This window comes from Myotis brandtii, unplaced genomic scaffold (assembly GCF_000412655.1).
Source record: "Myotis brandtii unplaced genomic scaffold, ASM41265v1 scaffold297, whole genome shotgun sequence".
Taxonomy (NCBI): Eukaryota; Metazoa; Chordata; class Mammalia; order Chiroptera; family Vespertilionidae; genus Myotis; species Myotis brandtii.
In genome coordinates this window covers 2755858-2767801 of record NW_005361351.1, presented here as the reverse complement: position 1 = coordinate 2767801, position 11944 = coordinate 2755858, and the positions used below count along the sequence as shown (strand labels likewise).

Below are 11944 nucleotides of genomic sequence, written 5' to 3'. Positions count from 1 at the left end.
AGCTGCACGGGGCTCACCCGAGGAGGGGCGGGGCCCGGCGAGGGGCTGCGCTGTGCAGAGGAGGAGCTGGGATTGATCAGGTGCGCGGAGCGGGTCTCCGGAGCTGAGGGGCAAGCCCACACCTCTCCCCACGGCCTTGTGTGTCTGGGAAGACAACACACAGGACTTCTAAGACTTCAGAGTACCCACGGGCCCTTCTTGAGCCCTCGGAGAGGCTTAAGGAGGGCAGAGCATGAGTGGATGGGCCAGCACTGCGCGGTGGGCTCCCAGGGGCTTCTGAGATGAACCACACCTGGGCACTGCGTGGGTGGGTGGAGCGGGGAAGAAGGCAGTACCCATGTCTGAGTTCCGCTCTCAGAGCTTTGGCCTCCTCTCTATCTCCCTCATTTCTTCCCCTGGCCCACTAACGCAAACGGACTCAAACCCCTCTGCCCCTTCTTCTAGGCGCTAAAGAAAGAAGGCTAAGTAGCCAAGTGCGATCAGTCTCAACATATGAAAGCTTTGGCAGCAATGTAGAGAGGTCCATACCGTGATGAAAAGCCACCAAAAGTTTACCAAAAGCTGTCCACAGGGCAGCGGATTCTGCAGTTAACCAAATATCTATTAAGACAGTGGTTCTCAACCTGGCCATTTCTGTATTAAAGGGTCGCGGCATTAGGAAGGTTGAGAACCACTGCTCTAGAGTAAAGCCAGCTCCTGCTCAGGCTCATCCTCAGGGGTAGGCAATACCTGGTAGGTGTTAGCACTCAAGTCCTCAAAAATAGGAATCCTAAAACATGACTGAACCTGTTCACTTGGAATTGGTCTTATGTGGGGAAGTTACTCCTGTAGCCAAATTAGCAGGAGCCTCATTTGCCAACCAGAACACTGATATGTTCATTGATTTATCAATCTACCATGGGAAATGTATCTTAGAGGATAATTTACGTTGGTCATTCAGAACACTCACCTGGAATGATTGCCTCAGAGGAGCAAATTACATGTCAAGAAAGTTGCTTAATGAACATAAAGTAAGAGCCAAAGAAATGGGATGAATTGCCACTTCCCACTCCAGGGGAAAAAATAATAGCACCCAGGCACCAAGCCAGACATCTATTATCTCTAATTCTTACAAAATCCCCTAGGAGTTATCTATTCCCTTTAAATACAAGGACCTGGTCTATGGCCACATCTTTGATGAGCTATAGCACTAAAGCCACATAATTTGCTCATAACTATCATATTGATGACCAACAGTAATGACCAGATATAAATATTTAATGTTCTCTCTCTCTCTCTCTCTCTCTCTCTCTCTCTCTCTCTCACACACACACACACACCTCTCACTTAAAGTTAGTGGTTCTCAACCTTCTGGCCCTTTAAATACAGTTCCTCATGTTGTGACCCAACCATAAAATTATTTTCGTTGCTACTTCATAACTGTAATGTTGCTACTGTTATGAATCGTAATGTAAATATCTGATATGCAGGATGGTCTTAGGCGACCCCTGTGAAAGGGTCGTTCGACCGCCAAAGGGGTCGCGACCCACAGGTTGAGAACCGCTGTATTAAGAGGACAACCCAACTGCACCAGAACAAACAACAGTGAGGATGAGAAGCTACTGACACAAACACACTCCTTGCATATACCTTAATTTTAGTGAGCATTCAGGTGATTATTGTTCCTGACTCACCACAGCAGTTCTGTGATCTTGGGGAGACTGTTGGGTATTATTAACCCCACAGTGATTGTGCAGGAAACGGAGGCACTGGGTGGGAGGTTGAAGTGTTTTGATCTATCTGAAGAATAGATGCTGTTAGATCCAGTAATTGCCACGTACTAGGATGTTCCCACAGGATACAACCTCACTGATGGCTGGCCTACACATACACACACACAAAATAAAAATGTATAAATAATTATTTTGAGCAGCACCTAACATGTAGTCTCAATTTATATTAAGATAAATAATTGCAATGTGAAATGAAAAATTGTCTATGCAATATCCTATGTTACAAAAACATATCCTGTGTTATAATGAAACTCATTGCTTCAAGAAGATTAGCAAGTGAGCATTGGTCAGAATAGATTGTGACTGGGACTTAGAAAGGCAATCAAATGAATATTGGAGTGTTACAGATTGAATTGTGTCTCCCCAGAAAGATATGTTAGAGCCCTAATCCCTACAACCTCCAAATAGAGCTTCATTTGGAAATAGGGTCTCTACAGAGGTCATCAGATTAAAATGAGGTCATTAAGATGGGCTCTAATCTGATATGACCCGTGTCTTTATAAAAAGGGGCTATTTGGACACATTGAACAAGAAAGTAAAGATGCATCTACATGCCAAAGCACACCATGGATTTCTGGCAACACCAGAAGCTGGGGGAGAGGCATGAACAGATTCTCCCCATAGCCTCAGAAGGAACCAATCTGTCAACATCTTCATCTCAACTTTCTGTCTTCCAGAGCCACGACATAGTAAATTTCACTTGTTCTAAGCCATCCACTTTGTGGTATTTACTTATACAAAGATGTGGCATTTTAATGCACACTTTAAATACATGTACTCTTTTTTAAAAAAAGAATAGATTTTTATTGATTTTTTACAGAGAGGAAGGGAGAAGGATAGAGAGTTAGAAACATCGGTGAGAAACATCGATCAGCTGCCTCCTGCATGCCCCCCACTGGGGATTGAGCCTGCACCCAAGGTACAAGCCCTCGACCAGAATCAAACCCGGGACCTTTCAGTCTGTGGCCCGACGCTCTATCCACTGAGCCAAACCGGTCAGGGCAATACATGTACTCTTTCAACAGAAATTTCACTTCATGAAAATTACCCTACAGTAATATTCTCACAAGGGCACAATGATGTATAAAGATGTTTCCTAAAGCATTTTTGGTTACAACAAATACTGAACAACATAGCCTGGCCAGGTGGCTCCGTTGGTTGGAGTGTCATCCCATACACCAAAAAGTTGTAGGTTTAATTCCGGGTCAGGGCACATACCTAGGTTGTGGGTTTGATCCCTAATCAGAGTGCATACAAGAGGCAACTGATCAATGTTTCTTTCTCCCTGTCTCTCTCTCTCTCCCTTCTTTTCTCTCTGAAAATCAACTTAAAACAACAACAACAACAGCCCACAAACATATCTTTCGGTGAGAATTTAAAACAAAACAAAACAAAACAACATAAAATTCTATCAAAGAGGAGTTTTCTTAAATAAAACATAACACATTCATATAACTAAATACTATTCAGACAGTAAAAAATAGTGCTATACATATATATTTTTATCACAAGGGAAAGGAAGCCAAAAGCAAGATGAAGCTTTCACATGAGTGGGAAAAATATACTCCCATTTGAGTGGAAAGAGTCAAAATGAGTTTTTAATGATAAATCTAACATAACACTTTAATGAAATACATTTAGGAAGACCTAATAAGTGGCAATACATTCTATGTTCATAGGTAGGAAACCCAGTATGACAAAGATGTCATCTGTTGCCCCAAAATGCAATGCAATTCCAATAACAATCCCCACAGATTAGGAGCTCAAAGTGATCCTACAATACAGTTGGTGGAGAAGAGTCAAGAGCAGGCAAACGAATTTTAAGGACAATGTGGGAAACTTATTTTAGTAGAAATTAAGAAAAATAGAGTTTTTAATGATAAATCTAACATAACACTTTAATGAAATACATTTAGGAAGACCTAATAAGTGGCAATACATTCTATGTTCATAGGTAGGAAACCCAGTATGACAAAGATGTCATCTGTTGCTCCAAAATGCAATGCAATTCCAATAACAATCCCCACAGATTAGGAGCTCAAAGTGATCCTACAATACAGTTGGTGGAGAAGAGTCAAGAACAGGCAAACGAATTTTAAGAAGGACAATGTGGGAAACTTATTTTAGTAGAAATTAGGAAAAATCTTATTATTCAGGACTTTTAGACTTTATGGGGGGGGCGGGGGGGAGGGAGATTAAATCACTACTTCAAATCCCTCTGCACCTGCCCGGAGGCCATAGTGGTACTGTATTTCTTTTAAGGACTTTAAGATTTACTTTTCTCATTTGTGCTTTTAATACACATGGTTTTAATTTTGTTCTGCTTCGTGTAATAGAAAATCCTCAAGATTGAAATGGCCTTAGAACAACTCATTAAGTTCGACCCTCCAACTTATGGCACAATGTTAGGGTTGGAGTTGAGGCAGAGAAAGAACCTCCACCCACACATCATCCATAGCATGTATTTGCTGATGCCTGAAAAACTTCAGCAGATAGAATTGCGCTCCAAAGAGCAAAATGCTTGAAATGCAAATACTCATTTTCTTAAATTTATGTTGAGAGTGAATGACTTTTATTGAATAATGTTGTAAAGGAAAACTATTGACTGGGAAATGAGATAGCAAGCATCACAGGATATGGGAAAAGGGTATTGTCACCAGGGGGAAATGATAAAATGAAGAAGGGAAAAATAAAACCTGGGAACTCCCGAAGACAATAGTTATTTGCTTTAAATGTTTCTTACCTAAGGCTAGCCATTATTCAAATTCTAAACATTGTGTGTGGTTCAGACATTTTAACAGCAACTCAAAGGCTACCTTTTCCTTGTGAATGACTTGGTAGCTGGTGTAACTAATCCACAGCCCACTCACCTGGTTACAATACAGAACTATTGTGTTTGACCTTGTATTTTCTCTGTAGTCTTGGATTGCAGCATTCACGTGACAATTCATTTTATAACACTTGTGACTGTTTATACTTTTGCCACTGGTTTCCAAAGTAGGACTGCTATGTGCTCAGAATCACTTTGTTTGGACATGTATGTATAGGCTCCCAGGACACAATACCTAGTTTGCTGCTGCTGAGCTTTGCATAAAAGTTTAGAAACTAGCTCTTCATGCAGAGATTAAAGACATGGTGCTGACGTTCACGGAACCCTTGGTCTATCATAGGTTACAGAAAAGTACATGGAAAATTACTGCGCCGTCTAATGTGGTGCTCTAGGGGAGCACCAAGGCAAAGATCCCGTCACAAAAGGATGGCTCAGCGAAGACTTCCCTGGAGAAGGAGTCGAATGAGACTTTACAAAATGCTGAATTAATAACAGCGTGCCATGTCTGTATTCATCTCCTGTTGATGCTAGAACAAATTACCATGAATTTCATGGGTTAAAACAATGCAGGTTAATTCTCTTACAGTTCTGCAGGTCAGAAGTCCCACTCAGGTCTCACTGGGCTAAAATAAGGCGTCAGCAAGGGTGTGCTTCCCTTGAAAGCTCAAGAGAGAAAACGTCCTCTGCCTTTTCCAGCTTCCAGAGGACACACACACATTCATTGGCTTGTGGCCTCTTTCTCCATCTTTCTTTTGTCCTCCATCCAGTCTTCCTTCCAATGCCATATTTCTGGGCCTCCTGCTTCTCTACTTAATGACTCTTATAACTACAGTGGGCCCACCCAAATAATTCAGCCTGATCCCCTTACTTTAGAGTCATCTTATTGGCAACCTTAATTCCATCTGCTATCTTAATTCCTTTTTACCTTGTACCATAGCATAGTTGCAGGTTCCAGGGATGAGGATATGGACATATTTGGGGTCATTATGTTGTCTATCATAATGTTAAAATAAATCTCCTTCCTGTATCATGAAATCCCAGAGGAGTCTTTAAAAATGAAATATTTACTTGATAAAATTAATGTCTGACTCATCTGTTGTTGATATGTTAGTATTAAATTGTCAGGTTTATCGTCTAGCTTTTCCCCTGAGTGTTTTTCTTTAGTTTCATTTACTGGTCAAAAATCATGATCTCACAGAATAAATGTGAACTTTTATTGCCAACTGTTTGTTGGTCTTTTCGGTAAAATATTCTAGTTTACTTGTATGAAGGAGGAATTTTAACATGCCAGAAACAGAAGGAAATGAATATTATAATCGAATTTTAAGGCATTGCTCTTTGGAGCTTTGAAACAAAAACCTGTCAGTTAGAGAAAAATTAAATGGATACATATCAGAGGACAGAGGAAAGGAAAAAATACTTATGATGGCATTTATACAGACTTGTTATGCATTATTGTTTGTGGCAGTGAAATAAATATTCATTAGCAAAATGTCTTTTTAGTGGAGACAAGCCAGAAGCAATAGCATACTTACACAGCATAAAGCTCAAGGGGGGAAAAGCTGTTTTTGTTACTTTTCAATTGACTCTTTTTTAACTTCATAGAAAATATTATTAAAGTAGATTCATTTCTATAATCATTAAAATTACTCTTTTGTTGATAATATTGTTAGAAAATATAAACTATTTAGCATAGTGTCTTTTAGATAGTAAGAACTGAATAAATGGTACTTTAAAAGCTTTAAAGCCCAGCCCTGGCCGGGTGGCTCAGTTGGTTGGATTGTAGTCCCATACACCAAAAAGGTTGTGGGTTTGATTCCCAGTCAGGCACATACCTAGGGTGCAGGTTCAATCCCTGGTTGGGGCACCTACAGGAGACAAGTGATCCATGTTTCTCTTTCACATCAATGTTTCTCTCTCTCTCTCTCTCTCTCTCTCTCTCTCTCTCAAATCAATTAAAAACATATCTTGGGATGAGGATTTTTAAAAAAGCTTAAAAATACATATTACCAATTACAACCATTATGATGATAATTAGAGGCCCAGTGCATGAAATTCATACACTGGGGAGAGGGGTCCCTCAGCCCAGCCTGCACCCTCTCGCCAGCCGTGAGCCCTGTCTTTCTGTGTAGTTGTCTGTAGGCCAACTGCTCTCTTCCTTCTCATTTAGAGTGAGCAGCATGTGAGGGCAGAGAGTACTGTCGTAGAACACAGAGGGCTGCCCGGAGCTGAGGGAAGTGGCCAGGCCCATGGGATGAGAGATGGACACAGAAGACACTATCTCACCCAATTATGGGGCGGGCTGGCCGGCCTTCATCTGCCTGACCCCACCCAGGGAGTGACCAAGCAGGGTTTCCGCCTCTCCATTCTCCATCCTTCCATCTGTGGCAGCTGTCACCCTTGCCAGGCCTCCCCCAAAGTGAGTTCAGCTCAATCCCTGAACATAAAAGGGCATGGGGGGGTCCACTCCAGTGCCCCCTGATTCCCAGCGACAGGACCTGGTTGATAGGACCTGATCTCAGGACGGTGGCCACAGGTACAGAACATAGATCTGTTTCAAGAAAAGTTGGGAATGCAGGCTTTCGTATGAGCCCCTATTCCAAAAGGTGACAGTTTATTCACATTGTAGCAAAGGCGGGTAACGTAAGTGGGTAAAGTCAGGGCCAAGCCGGACCATTTCCTCATCTAATCCCTCTGAGGCATGTGCACAGAACCAAGTCTCTGCTTTTCACAGGACACTTCCAGGGTTTTTTTAAGCCTAAAGGGCAGTAGTCTGTCTCCATTCTTGTTCTTTGGGATTTTTCCATCATCGGATAAAAGGATACGTACATTGGGGCAATCCTCTTGAGATACAATATTCTAGTTGCACCCATGTGACAACAACAGCACCCCTCAGAGGGAGGGAGCTGACAGATGGGGAGCAGAGAATTCTGAAAACCAAAGCAATGACAGAGATGCTAAGCCTTTCCTTTACGCATCTGACACCCCTCCTCAGGCGGCCTGCAGGACCTTTACCACTTGATGTCCTGGCTGGCTGCCCTGGGCCCTGCTAGGTGGTGTGCAGGGCCGCCTGGGTCCAAGGGGAGTTACCCCCCATCCCCAGCCACTCCTGGTACAGCTCCCGCACATGGGCCCTGGTCTCCTCGGGCCACACCGGGATGGCAGCATAGATGCCTTCCATCTGCCGCGGCAGTGCCCTGTCTGCACACCCATCATCTGCCTGGGCCTGGGCCCTGCCACTTAGGCATCCCCGGTGCAGGCCAGGACCTCCATGAAGTGGCAGGGGAACTTGCCCCTCTACAGCTTCAGGACCACTTCTGGATGTTCCGAAAGCTGTAAGCAGCCTCAAAGCCTAGCAGAACCTGTCCATCCCTTTCAAGGGTGACCTCCTGGAAGTCTTTGTTCCTCAGGATGCGGTAGGTGAGCACCCCCACATCCTCATTGAACAGCTCCTTGGCCATGTGCCTGAAGATGTGCGCCAGGTACCCGTTGGAGCTGGCACCCTCGTGGAGCCTCACCTCCTTCTCCTTCATGTCTCCAAACAGAGTGTCCACGGTGGCGTCATTCGAGGCGAGGTCACTCTGCTCCATTATCTGGACAATTTCACCTGAGGTTAACACGCAGTCAGCCCCTGGGAACTATGTAAAGCTGTGGGAACATCTTCTCAAAGGGCCTCCAGTTTCTTGTCATAACACGGGGCCACAATGACGTGGAAAATCTTGTCTGGGGACAGGTTCTGCTGGCTGGCGAAGTAATCCTTCACCAGACAGCCCATGATCTGCTGGGGAGACTTGGCCTGCAGAGGTGGGAGGTGATGGGGTGACCCAGCACGTGTTCTGCATATCGGACCCAGCCAGGACAGGTGGAGGTCAGCATGAGTAGCCGGGCTCTTCCTCATGGTGCTGGCAGTACTGACGCACAAATTCCTTCTGACTCTCCAGGATACTGAAGTCCACAGCTATCTTTATGTGAAAGATAGTTCACCCCAAGGCTTTTGAGGAAGCTGCAGATCCTTCTGGATGCATCAGTGTCACTGAGGCTGAATTTAGCAGCAAAATAAAGCAGAGACTAAGGACACATGGACACTGCCAGCACCTTGTGCTATGAGGTATCACATTTCTTATTAAGGTTCAGAACACGGAAGAAGTCCTTGGTGTTCTGTTGAGAAACTTGGACTCCTTCCTCTGCGGTCACACAACTGTCACACACCAGGCAGTCACTCAGAAATATCTTGGCATCGGCCAACTTATGGAATTCTCCCTTCTCTCCGTTCTCCTGAGCCGGACTCCGGACGTTGACTGCAGCATTCTCTTGGTCATCGTTTTTTGTTGTTGTTGGTTTTTTACTACATTCTTTCCATGTGCAGTGCTCACACTTCATCTGGAGCGGGGCGGGCGGGGGCCCAGCTCGAGTGACCTAGAGGAAGCACAGGGAGAGCAGTCACCACTGGTCACCCCTGGGGCTGCTGGCGGTATCTTTTCTTCCTTGTGGAGCATCTAGGGAGGGGAAGCAGTCACAGTGCCCAAGGCCAAATTCCAGGAGGTCGGCAGCGCTGTCGGGATCATGCCAGCGGCGCTGGTCTATTGGTGCCTGGCCTGTCCTCTGGAGATTGAACCTGCAGGACTACTAAGGGGGCCAGTCCCCAGTTCTGCCCTATCTCCACCACTGATTGATTGGAGTCTGAGGGCTGGGAGGAGGGACCAAGTGGTCTGCCTTCCGCCCGCCTGCTCACCAGTCGCTGCTGCCATGGATTCATTAGAGCCTGAGGGACCCCAGTTTCCCCGTTAGCCATCCCCTGATCAATGGGAGCCTGCGGGCCAGGGGAGGGACCAAGCGGTCTGCCTTCCACCTGCTCATCAGTTGCTGCTGCTATGGATTCATCAGAGCCTGAGGGGCCCCGGTTCCCCCATTAGCCATGCCCTGATCAATGGAGCCTGCTGTTTGGTCATCTATCTGGTCATTTAGGTCGTGACGGCCCCTGGCTTTTTATATATTAGGATTGTTACTCTAATAATCTAACTTGCTCCAAACAGATTTCTTACAGGTTCTACTGGTTAGTAAAGAAATCACTGTAAAATACATATACACAGACACAGCCATTTATAATCAGTTGTTTCTTCATATTTTTGATAAATGATAAAAAAGTTTCTTTCCTTGGAAATATTTACATTTAAAATGTATATTTTAGAGGTAGTTTTAATTAACCCAAAGGAATAAATTACTGCAGCCTTCCCAGGACGTATAGTTAGCCCTTTAAACCTCTTATCAAAACCTGCTCTCCTTTGTAAAATGAGCAGGGCTAATGATCATAGAACTCACCCCAACTAATTTTGCTAAAAGGAAAGGAGTAATGTGTCTGAAGTGCTTACCAAAGTGCCCCACAAATAGCTCTCATAATAATGTTTTATTTGTTACCCTGCTCAGAGTCTTTTGTGATCATCCCTTCTTCTAGTATTTTCGGTTCTCTAAAGGGTGTCCACTCCATGAGGTTCTTTACCAAGGCTTTGGAATTATTTTCTGCTGCTTTGGTGATGATGTTAGCATACAGAGGGTGTATTTAGAAAATTACCCAGATTCAATAAATTGCTTCCCACTAGGAATACATATGTAGCCCATGTAATGATCTCCACTAAATGGGTCTCCATGCTCATTGCTGTGTATTTATTTATTCATTTGTATTAGATTATCTAACCATTGACTTGATATACCTCAGGTTTTTCTCTTTTTCAAAATCAATTTTATATAAATGATTTAAATGGAGTCTGGCTTTTAAAAGAGATCATGGATATTCAAATTCTTATACTATAACTAGAGGCTTGGTGCACAAAAATTTGTGCACTCGGGGGGCCCTCAAAAAGGCCTGTGCCCTCTTGCAGTCTGAGACCCCTCGGGGGATGTCCACTTGCTGCCTTAGGCCCGCTTCCGGAGAGGGCCTAAGCTGGCAGTCAGACATCCCTCTGGCAGCCTGGGAGCCCTTGGGGGATGTCTACTTGCCAGCAGGGAGCATGCCTAAGCTGCAGTCGGACATCCTTAGCGCTGCTGAGGAGGCAGGAGAGGCTCCCACCACCACTGCTGTCCTGGCAGCCATCAGCCTGGCTTGTTGCTGAGCAGAGCTCCTCCATGTGGGAGTGCAGGGGGCAGCTCCTGTATTGAGCATCTGCCCCCTGGTGGTCAGTGTGTGTCATAGTGACCAGTCATTCCCAGTCGTTCTGCTGTTAGTGTCAATTTGCATATTACCCTTTTACTATATAGGATAAAGAGGAATATGAAAACCAATATTCAGAGAAATTATGTGTGTTTTTGATGAACCTGTTGAGCTATCTTGGTTGTCATTACAAATGATTTGGACCAACTAATTGTTATCAAATTAATTACCCTGGATCTTCTAAATAAACTCCAACAGAATTCCTTGATTGCATTGTAAAAACAGCCTCTAAATCAGTATGCCATAGGTTTATAGATCTTGGAAAACCTGATTAGGATTCCATTGCTTGTCTGTGATCAGTCGTATGTGTAATGAGACTGGATTTAACAATTTTGATTTATTTTCATTCAGTAGGTCTGGTCTCTGACTTAGAAATGGACCTCTGAACCAATGGTTGTCCCTTCACAGGTGGCCTCAGGTCTGTGACAGGATTTGATGCTAAAGGCTCCACCCAAAGGTTATTAATTGGTAGTTATTAAGCGAGCCTAGCAGAAGCCTTCTCCCAATAATTATATTGAAAACCTAAGTCTAAGCTAGCAGGAAGTAAGAAAAAGTGTGTCAGAATATACTGAGGAGCTGAATTCTATTAATACAGAGTTGAGACCTGGGTCCCTCCTTGAACTATAACACAACTGACTTTCATGCACTCTGGCCCTTGTATGATTTTTTAAAAAATGTCTCTGAGTTTCAATTTCTTTATTGCCTCTCACACATGCTCACAATGGACCCCTCCTCACTTGGTCCAATGGGAGTAACTCTAATCCTTTTGATCAACATAAACAAACTGAACCAACTATCAAAGTCGGCACTGAGTCAGTCAAGGGCAAAAGGAGCTATCTTCATTTTGGATGAAAGTGTTGCAGTTTTTTCAAAATAAAGGCAATGCAAATCATTAATTCTTTCTCCTTTATTAAATTTTTATATACCTCTAATAATAAATGTTTAGCCTAATCTATACTAATAAAAGCCTAGGTGGCATCACGCCCTCACGTCCTCACAAGATGGCCACATGCACAGCAGAGGCGGGCCCTGGCGGCCACTCCACACAGTGAGGCCTGGGGGTCCCGCAGTTCTGCGTGGCACAGAGGAGGCCGGTCCCGGCATCTCAGCGGAGGAGGCGGGTCGCGGCAGGGGAGG

General features: G+C 44.2%; 1 pseudogene; it reads right to left on the bottom strand.

Annotated features, from left to right (window-relative positions):
* Positions 1-7651: 7651 nt before the first annotated feature.
* LOC102258719 lies at positions 7652-9009 on the bottom strand (annotated as a pseudogene).
* Positions 9010-11944: the final 2935 nt, after the last annotated feature.